This window comes from Haplochromis burtoni, unplaced genomic scaffold, assembly GCF_018398535.1.
Source record: "Haplochromis burtoni strain Fernald_Lab_line unplaced genomic scaffold, NCSU_Asbu1 Contig_128, whole genome shotgun sequence".
NCBI lineage: Eukaryota > Metazoa > Chordata > Actinopteri > Cichliformes > Cichlidae > Haplochromis > Haplochromis burtoni.
In genome coordinates this window covers 43627-60792 of record NW_024582489.1, presented here as the reverse complement: position 1 = coordinate 60792, position 17166 = coordinate 43627, and the positions used below count along the sequence as shown (strand labels likewise).

The 17166-nt window shown below is 40.9% G+C and overlaps 1 protein-coding gene across 14 annotated transcripts in view; it reads left to right on the top strand.

Annotated features, from left to right (window-relative positions):
* LOC102292171 (muscleblind-like protein 1) overlaps positions 1–17166 on the top strand; it is a 66875-nt gene that overhangs the window by 27846 nt on the left and 21863 nt on the right. The window lies entirely within an intron of this gene.

The following is a 17166-nucleotide window of genomic DNA, read 5'->3' as shown; positions in this document are numbered from 1 at the left end:
ACACACACACACACACACACACACACACACACACACACACACACACACACACACACACACACACACACACACACACACACACACACACAAACTTCAAAGTCCTCACAGACATATATTAGTAGTTTTTAAAGGAAATTCTGTGATAAGAAGGGAGCATTAAATGTTGTATAAGTAATGCATTTTCTCTGCCCTTCTCTTATTTATGCTGGTGGAACTTGAGGTTTGGCAGAAAAAAAATGTTACATGAAAGATTATGAAGAGAAAAAGTTATATTTATATTGAGTGTATTTGTAATTGTTCCTCACCTTTTCACTGAGTAAACTTCAAGGGCATTGTGTCCTGAATGTGGTGAATAAATGTGAAAAACAGCACAGTGCGTGCTGTCAAGTTGTTCTCTCTTTCTTGCACAATTTAATATTTTTCTTTTTATTATTAATAGTTTTGGTTAAGTAAACATACTTGCATGTTACACTGAGCTACAAGTATTTTGGTGGCCTACATTCAAGTTGGTCAAATGTATGGTGTAAATATAGTATATCACAATTTTAACAGTCTGTCAGCAATTTTGTTCTGATGTAATGTTGAATAATGGGCTGTTAGAGGATTTATGGTAATTAACCAATCAGGCAGCAGGGGTTTCAATTCTGACTCTTTGTACAAAGCCAGAAAAAACATCTTATAAAGAATGTGTTTATAGAGGGGCGCTGGTTTGATTTAATTTGACTTGCTCATTGTGTTCAAAACTATAGTTGCCAGAAAGAAAAAGGCAAAAGAAAACTAACATAGACAAAGAGAAAGTTCAGCAATGAAAGATCAAACACTGTTTGAAGTCCTGCAATCCCTTTGTCCCAAGTTTTATGGCCAGTGTGGGGTCTGACTTTTATTAGGTAAGGACATATTTAGATTTGGCAATCCAGGGGATGTTCATTTCACACTCGAGCCAAACCCCAGTGATGTGTCACATAAAGCGCCGGAGAACCGGACGGCCTACAGCTGAGCATACAAGTGCCGTTCCTTCCTGGATCTTTTCATTCAGCAGAGCATGAAGTATATTCTCCAAGATGCTGTTTGTCAGACCCAACGCAGCCAAGTTCTTAACTGAAAGTTTGGCCTGTAAATGTGCTGTTATTGTCTGAGCTTAATAAAGTCCTGCCACTGTTTATGCAAATTAAATGTTCCACGCACACATTTTGCATTCAAGATTATACCAGTGATTCCACGTGTACTTGAGATATGGTGACTGTATTATTGCAATAACACAGAGAATCCCTTGCAATCATCACACCAATGGTGATGTGTGTTATTACCGCCATAAACACCAGAGTGCCTGTTCAAGTGCATTAAGGAAGTGATAGAGTGGCGCAAGCAACAAGTGAGGTTATTACAATATTTTCTTGTAAAAAGCAAAAGCTTCGTAGGCACTGAAAACCCCCCACAGAAGCTCATGTTAAAATTAAAAAAAGGTTAGCTGTTATCAGAGTCGCTGGGATGTGGCTGTAGTCTACAACAAGGTCTTATTTCTGCTGAATCCTTACTTAAAAAAACAGACTTTGATGTACCAACCGGTGGGGACTAAGAGGCACATTCTAATCAAATAAGATGGAGTATTATTATGTTTGTTTAAAGTTGCCCAAAGGACCTTAATAATTCATGCAAGATAGTCAGAGGGAAAAAAACCCCACTTTTCAGCTTTGGTAAACTCATTATCCTCTGAACCAACAACGCTGATGTATTTGTGTTGTAAAGTGTTTGAATCAATACTGTATGCTTAGTTTGCGATATACAAATATATTTACGCAATGATCACCTGGTGTCCCTGTCGCAGTGATCAGTGTTTAAAAGCTACACTCAACAGTCACACATACATCGCCACATTGCGGAGACACACAAGCCAGCAGCATTGGGAAGGTATAGTGACCTACATAGCTATACTGTATACCTCAAAGTCCTTGAAAACGTTTTCAAAAATGTAAGGGGTGAGCAAGAGCGGGCGAGAGGAAAGCACCGAGAACAGATAACAGCAGAATAGGCTAGGCAATATATATTGAGATCAGAGCCCGGCAGAAAACAGAAGTAGAGCTGTGAGTGTGTGTTAGTGTGTAGTCCACAGAGGGATGCAGTATATTGAATAAGAACTCTTTGAAAAGGAAACGTACTCCGACAGAGTTAATCTGCTCTGTATCTGTATTCTCCTGCCATGCTCTTCGCTCTCATCCTCTCCTCTCATTACCTCTGTTAATCTGTCTCTACTCAACCCATCCCGCCCTCCGTCCCTCTTTCTCCCCTTTCTTCTTCTTCTTTTTTTTTTTACCTTACAGGCATCCCAGACACTTTCATTTCCATTTCACACTCAGCGATTTTATCTTTTATCACTTTTCATCATATTTTGGTGAGACATTTGTTTGTCTGGGGCTTTATTAGTTAGAGGATGGACAAAATTTAAGCATCTTTGTAATGTTATCTTTGGCCTTCCGGGGACCAGAGTTATGGTGTAATATTTTTACACAAGTTTTATTCATTTTATATATATATTTTTAATTAGAGTGCAGTTTTTAGTTCGTTTCCAGGCTGTTTGCTCATTTCACTGTAATTACTTCAGTAGTCTGCAATCATTATGCTTTTTTGCATATTTAACATATTTTAGTAAACGAGCTTCTTTTTTTGAGTAATCAGTTGCTGGGCAGTCACAGGTGAGCATTGTTAGCAGATGCTGTGTCCTGGCATTTGGGAGCTCCCATTACACTTTGAAAAATTAAGGAAGTGAAAGCTAGTTAGCCTAGATTGCTAAAATTAGCAGTTATTCCCATTAGACTTTACACTTTGTGGCAAAAACACTTATGTCAAGGGCTGCTTCACTGCAGAAAATTAGAGTGAAATAAATTAGACTGTATTTTTATTTTTTTTTTATCAAGTAAGTGTGCAGAACAAGTTACATACCAGAAAGTATTTGCTAATTTTCTAGCTGATATATATTTCAGTTTGACCCCAAAGTCGCCTTTTGGTCACTGTGGGATCAGTACTTTTATACTTCTGTTTGTTATGATTTCTGTAGATCCATTTTTATATTGTCTGGTCTTCCTAAGCAGGATATACTATATATAATCTTTCACACATATTGGCCTAAGAGAGACTTTTATTAGCACATTGCCATGAACTGAGGAGTGAAAACACGCAGCCAGCAGCTATTAACTTTGTCTGGCTATATTCATGAGCAGGTCCTCCCTTGAAACGTCTCCTCTAAATGTCTCTCTGTCCTCAGAGAGGCCACCATTACATCCATCTGTGGATACACTGCATCAGCATAGACGCACGTACGCACACACACACATCCATCTTTAAACATGCTGCATCAGCATGGAGACATGACACAACAACACCAGAGTCAAAATATATACAAGGGCATTCAGGAATAGCCTCCCAGCTCATGGAAACTTCCCTCTTTCACCTTTTGGCACCCTTCATTTTTCAACTTGTGAGCTTTCTGTGCGTATTTCTCTACAAATATGTGTGTCATTCTTCCTGCATTGTGTATGCATACTTCTGCATGTGTTTTCTTAACAAACTGGAGGGCCCTGGACATTTAGAGAGTCTGAAGGTAGTATCAGGATATCTGCGTGCTGAGTCGTGATGTCCCATTGCTATTGCTGCTCCTGCTGCTAGTGCTGTTGTGGATAGAATATCTAATCAGTTAGGCGCGATCCATTCCTGTTAGCCTGTCTCGACTCCCCCCCATCCCCGTCCCCCATCTCACCAAACTAACTCATCGCCTTTCTTCGCGTGTGCTGATCGCTGTCCCTCCTCCGCCTCCACCTCCTCCCCTTTTTTGACCTCACCTCTCGCTATCTTCGGGCTCCTTTCAAAGCTCTCCATTTGTAATTCTTTCAGGTTAATGTAATAAAACAAACATTTAAATTAGACTGCAGACAAGTAAGGTGTACGGGGGTGGAGGGTGAAGTAAATGGAGAGTGGAAGCAACAGAACATTAATTCACCCCAGGACAGAGAGTCATCTGCCAACTTGTTTTCCTGCTTCTGTCGATTGGCTGCACCGTAATTCTGCCTACCCCCGTCTTTGCTCCATCTCCGCTTCTCTCTATCCGTCACTGACCCCGCACTCTTCATCCGATCGCACCAGTGCGGGCATCGTGCAGTAGCTCTTCTGAAGTGTAATCATTCACTTTCAGGTTCCAACACATAAACACACAAACTGACATGAGCAACAAAGACTTACTCTCGCCTGCAGACACCCACTCACACAATGACACAAGCACACTCGCTGATCTCAGTAAAGCACAAAGGGTCCTGAAAAATAATAAGTATTCACCTCAGGTAGGTGATCACGATAGAGTGGCTTTGGTGCCTGGTTAATGATTTTGCAGGCTAGAGCAGGCAGGAAACTGGAGGCTGGGCAAGTCGCACGCTGTTGTGTCATTGGACATTTTGAAGCGATTATGTGTCGTCATGGAAGCCACGGCAGGATAGCTCGCAAATCACAACGCATTGGAACAGAGAAATTAGAATCATGGATGATCAAAGTGGAAACAAAGGCAGACGTGTTGTGCGGGCAGTCTGCAGCACTGCTTCCAATAAGAGGCTGATAGTTGTGGTGTTGTGTGAAACCAAACTGGATTGAAATGAATGTCTCCACACGACAAACTGTTGTGTCTTTGAAAATTGTTTTTCATCTACAGTACTGTGCATTTTCCAGGACAATGAGAAATAGGTGCAGTGATTGAAACAAACTGCTTTTAGCTGCTCCCGGGTCACATGAAATATGTAAAAACACAGATTAAGACATAGTATATAAGGCAAAAACAGAGGTTATACAATTTTAACAAGTCAACATTTGGTGTGAACAGTTTTATTCTCCAGTTGTGTAGTAGTTAACACATCCTGAACTCTTTTAGCAAAGCTTTCTCATTTTCCAGGCTTCTTGAAGGACATTCAAAACTCCTCTTTGGGTGTTGGCTGCCTTTTATTTCATTCTAGGGTCAAGATGATCCCACAGTGCTTCAATAATGTTGAGGTTCTGGGGAGGCCAATCCGTAACTCATAGTGTTCCGTTATGTTTTTCTATCAAGGTTTGCAAACATGCATGCATGGCGTTATGTTTGGGATCATTGTCATTATTAACATTTTACTTCTAAACAGCTGGTGTTAACATCGAGCCCATACTGCATACTGTTGCTCTCTTATTGTTACGCTTAGGGAGTATAGACTCAGTGCATTTGATTACAGGATGAAAACAAAACAGTGACTTGGCTAATTAGGCTAATTGCTAAAAACTTCAAAGCCTCGCTGAAAGACAAGAAATGTATTTGTGTAAGCAAACCTCAGATCCTAATAATCAGTATTGATATCAAAAAAATAACTTATAAAAACAACATATGCATTACTCATTAAAAAGGTATTTTTTGATTGTTATTCATATTATTATTATCTTCACAAACATTTGACAAAAAAAAAACTAATGGTTATTAACATCCTTAATGTGAAGACATATTAAATTAGAAATGGTTAAGCCTGATATTTTGAAGGGATTTACTGACCAGCTATGCTTGGTGACTACTCTTAGCAGAACCAAACCTTAGCTGCGCTCTCTGTACAACCTTCAGTTCTGAAATACAACAACGACTTTTAAACACATTTACATTAAACAGCATAGATATTAATTAGGGTTTTATTTTTTCACCTTCTAAAGAGGCCAACTAAGCAACACATTTGACAAATAACTATAAGAACTGAATGGCAAAAATACAAGAGGTATGAAAAACTGCCTCTAAAGTTTCCTAACTCCCGAGCATCCTAAAAAAAAATGTTTGCAGATATCCAGTTTCTTAGCCATGAAGTCCAGCCGGATTAATGCAAGTAAGAAAAAATATTTACAGCAGCTGCATGCGCATTTTGCTGAACATGTTAAACATACTTCTGTGCTAGATTTGTAATTTGTTTAAGTGCTACGATCATGTGTTCCTGCCAAATGACCTCCATTCCCAATGGAGTGCAGTAAACAAGATTCAGCTGAGTGTGATTACTGTCTTTGGCATCTGTCATTGGCGTATTTGTCGTTTTGTTTTTTGGGGGGTTTTTTGCCTCGCATTTATAAACATGCATTCATGAATTTACTCATTGCCCTCATCACTCCTTCCTTTAATTAGAAAATAATCAGAGTTGGATGAGAGCTTCATTAAATCTCATCCTTGAGAGCCGTCAGCCACAAACACAGGAGTGGGATATTCATCACGCTTGTGAAAAGAACTCAGATTCCTCCCCTCACTTTGTTTTCTTTGCTCGGAGATAGAGTGTTGGTTGGGAGGACAGCGTCAGCAGACTTAGAGGAGTGACCAAGCGATCAAGTCAGAGAAACAAAGGGTTTTAATGGAAGGGAATGAAGAGGGTGGGAGGGAAGTACAGAAAGTGAAAGAGTAGGGAAAAGAGGAGGAGAAAATGTGTGAGAGAGAGAGATCGTTAGAGAAGTGCTAATTAACAGAAACCACACTGTTTATCAGCACTTTGTCGCCATGCAGTATTGATCCTTCATGACCATTATGGAGCGGATGTTTGGCTGCTTTCAGCACGGCTCTTCTCTCCTTTTCTTCCTACAAAGACTACCTGTAAAACCCACCCGGAAACATGCAACTCATGCAAACCTGAGCAAATGAACACATGAAATGAAATAAAACAAGTAAACAATGACAAATAGAACAAGGTGAGATGACGCAATGAGACGGTGTCATTTGCAGAAAATGTCTGCATCACCAGTTGCATCATCGTGACATAAAAGACACCGAGAGTGTAATCCCTGCAGAGACACAGATGAGGCACGAGGGTGGCGTCAGAAAGGAAAAGAGACTGTGTAGCAACGAAATAAAGTGAAAGACAATGAAAGAGTGATGGACAGAAATCAAATTATGTCACATGGACAATGATGGACAGGTCGAGAAAAGGGAAGTGCAGGAAGATGGTGTGTAGATGGAAGGAAAGTAATAACAGAGAAAGGGAGTGCGGAAGTGAACGGGAGTGGTGCCAGCCGGCTCTTCGGCATGTGCAATATTGAAGAATGTCTGTAATATCCCTTTATTGTTATAGTGCATGTTGCAGGGCTTGCTGTTAGACATTGTGATTCTTCAGGAGGCTTTAACTGGATTACATCGGTATCAGGCTCAGCCATCAGAAGGGCTACAGCAGCTGTGTTGTGTTGGGTCTGCCGACAGCTTGCTGTCTGTCACCGCAGTGTCTACCACCGCAGCTTCCCTGCTGGTATTTTAAGTCTAGACTGGACTACATGTCCTCACAAATATTTGATCTGAATGACATCTAGAGTGCAGTCAGATCCTTATTTTCTCAAGCAAGCTTTTTCATGTAAGCTCCTGTATAAACTCTGTTCAGTTTTAGAATTTGTTCATACTTTTTTCTTTCTAATTGGCTTTGTGGATGGACAACATTATGTGTTGCGACTACAGCGGGATACAATACGTGGCAGTGGCAGCTCTGACAAGATGAGTCCATTGTGAGAGAGGCTTAGAGAAGGTGATCACCCTGTCCAGCGTTTCCCCGCTCTTTGCTGAAGTGGTACAAGCCGACTTTGATCAATGTGGATCGATGTGGATGAGTGTGCAGCCGGAAGGCGCTATGTGAAGACGGAGGGGGGTGATGGCCCTTTGCTCTGCTGTGCACAGTGTGTGAGGGAGAGAATTAAGACACATTGTGTCATGCTTTTCTACATGATATATCACCCCAACAGAATACATCCTTAACCCGTGACTCCATCTCAGTCTTTGTTTCTATCCTTTCTGTCCGTCTTTTACTTTTGCTCCCTTTTGCCTCTTTACAGGAAAAAGACACTCTGTGCTGAATGCTCCTTTCCTGTAGAGAAGACAAGATTCTGAGGGGGGGAAAGATGCCTATTTATCTGTTTTTTAAACAATTCTTACTTTTGTTCTGAGTGCTCTTGGGTAGTGCACATGGGAAACGGGTAACTTCATCATGAAACCATCATGGAAATAGAAGAATCTTGCACTGAATAGCTAATTCCTTTTTACTGTTGTGCTTATTTTCTTTTTCTTTTCCCCCAACAATGCCAAAACTCGTCATGTATCCCAAAGGCTTCAGTTTAAGGATTTCCAGCTCTGCAGTTGTTGATGATACAAAGGATTACATGCTGTATTACTGTTGTTTCCTTTGTACTTCCCTTCTATTATTAATATAATCTTTGGAGAAAAGCATTTGGCTACGCTCCTCGAGTGTGTGTGCTTTAAGAATGCCTGTGCATCATTTTGTGTGTGCTTGCAGTGGGTGTATCATCACTCCGTGGAGTAATGAATGCTAATCCTCTCTTATCTGCTTTAACCTCAAGGCAATGACACTAGCTGCTGATGCCAGTACAGTGACACCCTTTGTTGAAGGAGTATGTGTGAGCGTGAATGAAGATGTGCCACACATGGATGTAAGAAGAGATGTCTCTACTAGCATTTGACAACTTGCCCTCAGTTTTTCACACTCTGAAGCTTTAGGTTGTGGTCTTGTGATTATCTGCCATGTCCCCCATGACTCATCAGAAGAGCTGAATAAAACATTCCAGCCAGCTGACTTTACTGCATCTGATCTTGACTCATAAAAAAAGAACAGTCATTTGATATTAAGGCCTTCTTCAGGTCATTATGCAGAGAAGGCATCGAACTGTTTTTCTTGCTCTCCAGCGACCAGGTCAAATGCAGTTTTCACTGGCTGAGAGCAGCGCTCTCTGTTGCCCGTCTCCTGTTGCCAACAGCATCTTTTGTTTTCACTTTGGAGCCACTTTATGTAGCTGCTAAAGATCACAGCACAAACCAAAGGCAGCTGCCATTCTTTGTCAGCAAGCATCTTTTGTTCATTTACAAGGACAACTCCATCTTTTTCGCCCCGCCTTGAAATAGAGTCATAAGCAAACAATTAAAAAACAAAACAAAAACTCTTTAGCCCACCTCTTAATGAACACTTAATGACAATAAGTGTAAAGCAATTTAAGCAGAGTGAAAATTGATGGAGAGCAAGATATGAAAAGAGGGGGAAGGTTTAGATGAAGAAAATCCAAAAAAAGAACAGAGGTCTGTCCCCAGCAGCCAGTGACGCCCATACAGTATAACTGCAGAACGAGCGTTACAACGTTGGGCAGGAAATAATTAGGTCTAAAAGCTGTTGAATCCTGTCTGCCTGTTCAACAGTCTTCCATTAAGCCTGTTTTAATGGGTCTGCTCTTTGCCTGCCTTTTTGACAGAGTGAATGGGAGATAAAACTGAATTAGACTAAACTTTAAAGATTGTGAATAGGGAACGCTCAGACAGAGAGTGAAGGAGAGATAAAGGCCGAGAGAAAAAGATGAACGGATAGAGGATGGAGGAAGAGGGTTAATTGAAAGAGGAATAGAGAAGAAGGGCCAGATCTCAGGGGCTGTGGGGTGGTCTCTCTCGCCTCTCTCTGCATTGCTGTCTATATGTGTGTATATGTGTTTGAAAATGTGTGTATTTGTCTGTCTGAGGGGAGATAGCATTGTAGACTAAATGAGAACAAAGCTAATTAGGGACTTTGCCTTACCCAACTCTACAATGACGTTCCCGCTGGAGCCAAGATAACACTTCCCACCTATAATGCAGCCGAGAGGGTCAGACGCCACAGAGACTTTTTTTTATTTGAACGTTTTCATCCCGCATTTTAAAGCAGATTCTATAAGCAAGTAGGGCTGTGCGATATGACCAAAATCTCATATCCCGATATTAAGACATATATCGTCCGATAACGATATAAATCACAAAAATGTAACATTTTCTGTAAATTCTGTGAATCTCGGGCAGCTCGACTTGCGGGAAGTGTTTCCAGCTGGGCGTCGAGTGTTTTAACCGATGCATGAAATTATACATTTTTAGACATAGATTTTAACGGCCGCCATTTTCTTTGTGAGTATTTATTACACAGCGTGCTGTGGGGGAAAGCCTGTTCTGTTTGAGTCTAAGGTTTACTTTTTAGCACCTGACGGCTCTTTTTTGCTTCTTATCCGCAAATACTCTAGATCAGGGGTCCCCAATCTCAGTCCACGAGGGCTGGTGTCCCTGCAGGTTTTAGATGTGTCCTTGATGCATCACAGCTGATTTAAATGGATAAATTACCTTTTCAACGTGTCTTGAAGTTCTCCAGAGGCCCGGTAATGAACTAATAATGTGATTCAGGTGTGTTGACCCAGGGTGAGATCTAAAACCTGCATGCACACCGGCCCTCGTGGACTGAGATTGGGGACCCCTGCTCTAGATCTTTCACGTGATTCTGTGTATTTTGAAAAGTTTCAACAGGATCTTGAGCTTTATTGTGAAAGGTTTATGTGGAAATAACAACAACGCATAAAAACAAGCGCTTGTCTGTAGTGTGGTTCTATTAAATATAAGAGAAAGAGAGAACTTTAAGAAATTAATATAGCCACTACAGTGACCATCAAAATAATGAAAAAATATTGCCGTAAACAGTTTATTTACCACGAAACAAACGATAGCGTAAAATGAAACGATAGACGTTTTCATATCGTCATCTGATATATATGGTTATATCGAACAGCCCTATAAGCAAGTGAAAAATAAAATGAAGAAGTCTGAGCTGTGTGACTTTAGTAAAGGAGCATAGTGAGCAAAGATGAAAAAAGGCTCTGCTGCTGACTTGGTCACTTTGAAGTTTCATTTAATCCTTTTTTTTTATTTCTTGGGTGCTAATGCTGACTTTTTTTAACCATGCTGGTGTTCACTTTCAGACCGGTCAGCAGCAGATACAGAAGGTATGCCTTATCCTCATTTGCCCGGCCTCAAGGGAGTCTAATGATTACATGGTATACACTCTCTGAACCAATTCCAGTGCACTCCTTTAGTTGTCGGGTGGCCCACTGTGAAATAAGTCAGTACTGGTGGTAAAATAGCAATGCCACTGTAATTCCTCAGACATTTCTGTCCACTTCATGTGATTTCAGCAAGTACCTGTTTCTTGATCATCTGTTTGGAGGCTTTCATTCATTTCCTCACAGCAAAATGGAAAGAATTTCAAAATCTGTCCTGCATGGGATCTGGGTTTTTTTTCACGATTAAATCCAGACAATCTTAACAAAAAAATCCTACCAAATTCTAATTCTAGGCTTTTATCATTATTTTTTGATATTTTGATTGATGTGATTTAGCCAGTGTATTCAGAGCAAATAAAAGAAGCACTGGGATTTGTGAGCTCTCTCTGTATCTTACCTTGAAAAAGGACTGATTAATGCAGAGCATAATATTAATTTTTTTAAAAAAAAGGAGAATGATAGCCAGTAATAAAAGAATCAAAATGTCAAATGCTCCTTTGACATGAGCTGCTTGAGTTAGATATGTCCGTCGTGTATGGTAATAGATCACAAGAGCAGCTCAGCTCAGCAGCAGCAGAGTGTTGTCATTAGCCACGGGGGCTAATGATTTTGCCCCGTCATTAACTTCCTGTGCTAATGATTTTGTACCAACGTCCACCCAAAACATGCTAACACTCTGTGTGCTATTGGGCAATGTAATTGGTGTTTTGGCTAATTGAGCACTGCAGCTAAAAGCTTTCCTCGGATTCTACGTCAGCCGTGACGTTCGGCGGTATTCGTCCGCTGTAATGTTCCATTACTAGTTTCTACCAGGTGTGTTGCGTCACCTCGTCTATCATTGTCTGTGATTCTTTTGTCCACACGTCTATCTTTGTCGTTGTCTCAACGGCTTATCCCTCTGCCCAGTTAAATGAGATTTTAAGGTCATTAACTGATCCAGGCTAATATACTAATGCACCTGGGGTGTTCCAGATTTAATAAATGATTGGATCGAGATAATGAGACTTATATAGCCGGCTGGTATTAGCTATGGAACAGGGAGAGGTGGAAAAAGGGAAGGCAATGAAAACAGGATGTTTTTTGTCTCCGAAAAACATGTTTCTCATCGGGTTTACCTACTAACATACTGCCTGATTTGCCAGTGGTTTGCAGCTGAGCTGTATTGCTTAATAAAAAATTCTGTTTTAGAGTGTGTACGTGTGTCTGTGTACGCGGGGTGTATGTGTGTGCGTACTAACAACATTGGCTTGTCTGGCAGCACTCTGAGTCCTCAGACAGGCTGTTCTTTGTACCGTATCTGATGTCATATTTTGTCTGACGTATGCTTGCCAACAGGACCCTTTGGTCAGGAAAGCACATGCCCCAGAGTGCGTGTCTGCGTGTGCATGTGAGCTTGTGTATTCTCACCACAGCCCTCAACCAGACGGCACTTTCTTGATTGATGCTTGTCTTTGGGAGCAGGAGGGAAAGGCAGTTCCACTGAGAGAGAATTAATAATGCAAAGGGACTTGGAACAGTGGCCGTCCAGACTTAAGCTCTACAGTTGTCACACTGGTCACGGTGTTCACTGTGCAGCCGTGGTTTGAGGGGAGCTCAGGCACACCGAGAGGAGAGACAGAGTGAAAATGCGGAAAAGATCAGATGCTGTTGGATTATGTGTGGTTAAGTTGGAATGAGTCATTCTGGATGGGTAGATTAAAAGATCATTCAGAATCAGTGTGTGATTACGGGAGTGAACGCGCAGAAGGACTTTGTGGAAAGCAATGTGCCATTCAGCCCTTTGGAGGATATACTGTAGATACATGCCAACAAAGGCACAGCCGAAATCACTTGCACAGACCACTTTGATTAATATTAATATGAAAAGCACACTCTGCATCTGTGTCTCTGTCTGTCTCACTCCCTTTTGCTTTTCTGTAGCTCTCTCTGACTGTCTGCCTTCTACTTCTTCTGTTCTTGTCTTTGCCTCTGTTGCCAATCTCTGAGAGGAGTTCTGCCACAGGTTTTATTCACTGGAATTCCTCAGGCACATCTTTCAGAGAGCTGTCAAAGCACCGCAGGCAACAAGTAAGACCGACATTGCGAGTTTCAGATCACAGTGCCCCAAAACATTTACATGTACGCAAAAATAGTGATTCGATGACTTCGTAAACATGTGGGTCAGTGTCTTGACCCTTGATCCCTTTATGTATATAATACATTTTAAGTTCAATAAAATTTTATTTATATAGTGCCCAATCACAACAGCTGTCGCCTCAAGACACTTTATATTTGAAGGTAAATCCTCTACAATAAAATGATCAAATGATTCACTTTGAGCAAACACTTGGCAACAAAGGGGAGAAAAATCTTCCCTTTAACAGGAAGAAACCTCAGAACCAGGGGATGATGGGAGCGAGACATGACAAAAAATACACTTACATTTGATGACAAAATAAAGCAGCAGTTAAAAAAACATATTGACAGTAATTACTGCTATGGAATAGTGGTATTAATAATACAACAACAACAACAACTACTACTACAGCAGTAATAGTTTGTATAATACATGACACACTTATTAGGAAAAAACAAAAAGCAGATAATTACCAATTCTGTGCCCCACAAGTCACAACCAAGGGTCTCCTTAAGATTAAAGATTTCAGAATAAAATCTTTTTATATCCACTCACTTATCTATCACTGTATGCTGACACAAATTGATATGTTAATCTTTGTACCGGCTACAGAATTATTATAACGGTGTGCAATAAACTTGCGATCTTGAAATGGCCATGTTAAAGTTAGGGACCTGGTCTATGACGACTCACAGTCATGTGCCGTTTTCAGAGAGAATTTGGTACGTCAAGATGGTGATAAAACAACAGAGACAGTCAGTCTGCTGACTGTCTCTGTTGCTCTGAAACTACATAGGTACTTGGCAGCCATGCTATTATATAGGAATATAACCAGAACCTTGCATTTAAACGAATTAAGTCCACTGTTGGAAAGAGACTCATCACAGGCGAGTTTTGCTCATTTGGGCAGATTGATTGGAATCTGGTAACAATTTGTTGTATTTATTAAGTCAGCAAGCATTTTAGTAAGCAATTATTTGTAAACATTTTGCAATCTGTGTGAGAGGAACTGCAGTTTCTACAAGGATTCCGACTGCACCTTGCAACCGAAGGTGGTTGCCCAGACGTCGAGGATGTTGCACTCTCGACCAAAACTCCAATTTTCTGGGTTAAACTCACAATCTGGAAATCAATCAGTTTATCTACTGACTTATAACTTATTATTACTTATGACTTATTGCCTCTGTGGGTTTCAGAAACTCTCAGTGTAGCTGTCGAACATCTTGGCCAAGACTTCCTTGTTACTTACTTTGGTGGTTCGGTCGCTGGCTCAGCTGCAGGGGAGGTTTGGTACTGTGAGCTCAAGGGGCAGTGTCAGGGAGGTTCAAGGGACAGGTGTGCATGATAAAGCTAATGAGATTTCTCCCCTTTATATAGTCAAGCTGGAGACCAGCTGGAAAGTTGGTACTGGTTGCCGAACCAGAATAACCTGCATGTGTGGAACTATAATAAACATGGGAGAAATCTGGTTTAATGAGGCTAAGGTGATTTTTAACAACAGATTGCTCTATTCTCCATACACCTTAATAGTGAAAAGTGATTTCCTGTCTTTAAAGTGCTAACCATTTAACTATTCTTTGCTTCAACTAAAATATTGGGAAGGTAAATTGGTTCAAGTGTTAGAATCTGGATTTGAGGAATAGCTACCTCCATTATTTGGAGAGTGAAACAAACATGTGAAACTTGCTTAATTCTTAAGAAGAAAGAATGGGGCAGGGAGCTGCAGAGAACTGGACCTGAAGAATTGGAAAAAGACAGAAGAGACAAAAATAAGATGAGAGGAGAAGAAGATGGAACAGTAGGGAGAGTGCTTGAGAGACAGATGCTGGTAGTCTGTTAGCATATTAACGTCTCCATGGAGGACAGGCAGACAGGTGAAAAGGCACAAGAGAGAAGCCAAAACATTAACATCACAGACAATGATTGGCAAGGACCTCGGACTCATGCATGGCATTGTTTGGAGAACAACAACGCTGCTATAGATAATGGCCCTGCTGGTGAAAATAGAGGGGGATGAATATATTAGGGCGCTGACCTTTCTGAATGTAGCCAATAAACGATAATTCAGATTCTGTCTTTATCAGGATCCACGTAATTTGCTGATATTGTTCATCTTCGAGAAAGAAAATACCTTTTTCGAAAACATAACCTAAGAATTTTGTCCATGTTATTTTGAAAATAACACTGTTTGACTGCAGTGAACGATTGAGTGGTGCCAGTTAAAAGCACCAGAATGTCAGGTAGTTGTTTTTTATATGAATATTTCGATAAAAAACTGGCAACATGAGATCATCTACATTCTTGCTCGGCATAGAAAAGCACTTCCACCACCTGTTTACCAGAAGCTTAAACCTTTTCTTCTTTAAAAACCTTTACAAAAGTTTCTTATTCTTGAAGTAATTATTTTGCAGCTTATTCCCAGTATGGCTTGTTAAAAATGTGTAAGTGTTTAAAACCTTTTGAGCTTTGACCACTGAAAACTGATGCAGGGAACCCCGCTGAAAAAGAGCTTAAATAAATTACAGCCCTCAGATAGAGCTGTAATTTATGTAATTGAGGGGCCGCATTGTCACAGTTGATTGCACACACACACACACACACACACACACACACACACACACACACACACACACACACGGCTGGATTTGACATGCTTGAGTCCAGAGGGAATGTACCCTGAAAATCAAAAGACATTAACCAATTAACACTGATCAATAGTTTACAGCCACATAGGGATGAACCGGGAGGGATGACTTGGAGCATTGTCAATGTGGGCCTTTGGGCCAATGGTCAGGCTGGGAATGCTAGTCCTCACAGCTTTTAGCCAATCAAAATGCTGGATGAAGTCTTGACATTCTGCTGCTCTCCAATGCAAAGTACCTTTCATGCTGTAGCTAGGCAGAATAAATGGGAGAGAGGCAGAGACAGAGCAAGACCAGGAAGTGAAAGGAGGAGAAAGAAGAGAGGTGTTAAGCATAAAGCCAGAGTGGGAGAGTGTATGTGTTAGGCTGTGAAGGAAGGTGTCATAGTAGGCCACAGTGAGCAGCAGGTAATCTCACTGAGATAAGCAGTCGCATGACAGCCAACCTTTAATTCCCCATGGGAGGGGACACTGTGGAGTTGTCGCAGGGCTGGTTTCCCAATCCCCCTGAAAAAAGATTTACATAAAGCAGTAATGGGAATAGATGGATTGAGGATGCATTTTGATGAGGTGGTTGAGGCACAAGAAGAAGACAGAGAGAGAAGCTGACAAAGGCAAGGAGTAGTACAAATGCTGCACACATACATGAATATATACACAGATCACAGCAGTACGTCGGCACTTGCGCTGCTCTGTATTCATGATGAGGAGAGCAAATATCAGCACGGGGCTCAGGATGTATGGGGATTGATGTGAAAGGGAGAGAATGAGGAAGAAAGGGGGAGTGAAAGAGAGGTGGAGATATCTAAGATATTACACCTAGCCAGGGGAGTGTTCAGTGGAGCAGGCATTATGAGAGTGTAAATTACATTCTCTCCTCCCTTTGGGCTGCTGGCTGCAGAATGAATATAAGCACCCACAGCAGTGAGTCCGCACAGACACAGACCACAGTCTCTAGCATAGTAGCATAATACAGCATTAGATTGCCATAATGTGTTTATGTTTCGTGTCACAGGAGTCTCCAATCACGTATCGATCCTACATCATTTCTCCCGCCTCATCTTTACTGAAATTATGTCCCATATTGACACATGGCTCATTTGTTTGAATTGAGTGGAGATCAATGGTGATTCACAGGGCTTTTTAAAACATCGAGCATCAAGTTGAACAGCTTCTTAGGTGGTAGGATGGAGGAGACTGGGGAGCTTTAGCTAATTTAGATTCCCAAAACAAATTTTCTTTGGGGTTAGACCAACAATGCCGAATCATTTCAACGCAATTGTTTTTACTTTTAAAATTAGACTTAATTTAAAGATGTTATTTCAGCATTGAAGAAATTATGATCACAAAGTTCATGATTTTGATCAAATAATAAACAAATGAAACCAAAAAAATAATTTCCAGACAATGAAGTGTTCCTTTTATCACAGACACACGGCAACATTGTGTTTGTTGAATGTTTGCTTTGTGTAAAGCAATCTCTTAGAAGGAGCAGATAGACAGTTAATCCTCTTTATCTCTGCTCTTGGAGCTAATTTGTCTCCCAATGGGACCTTGA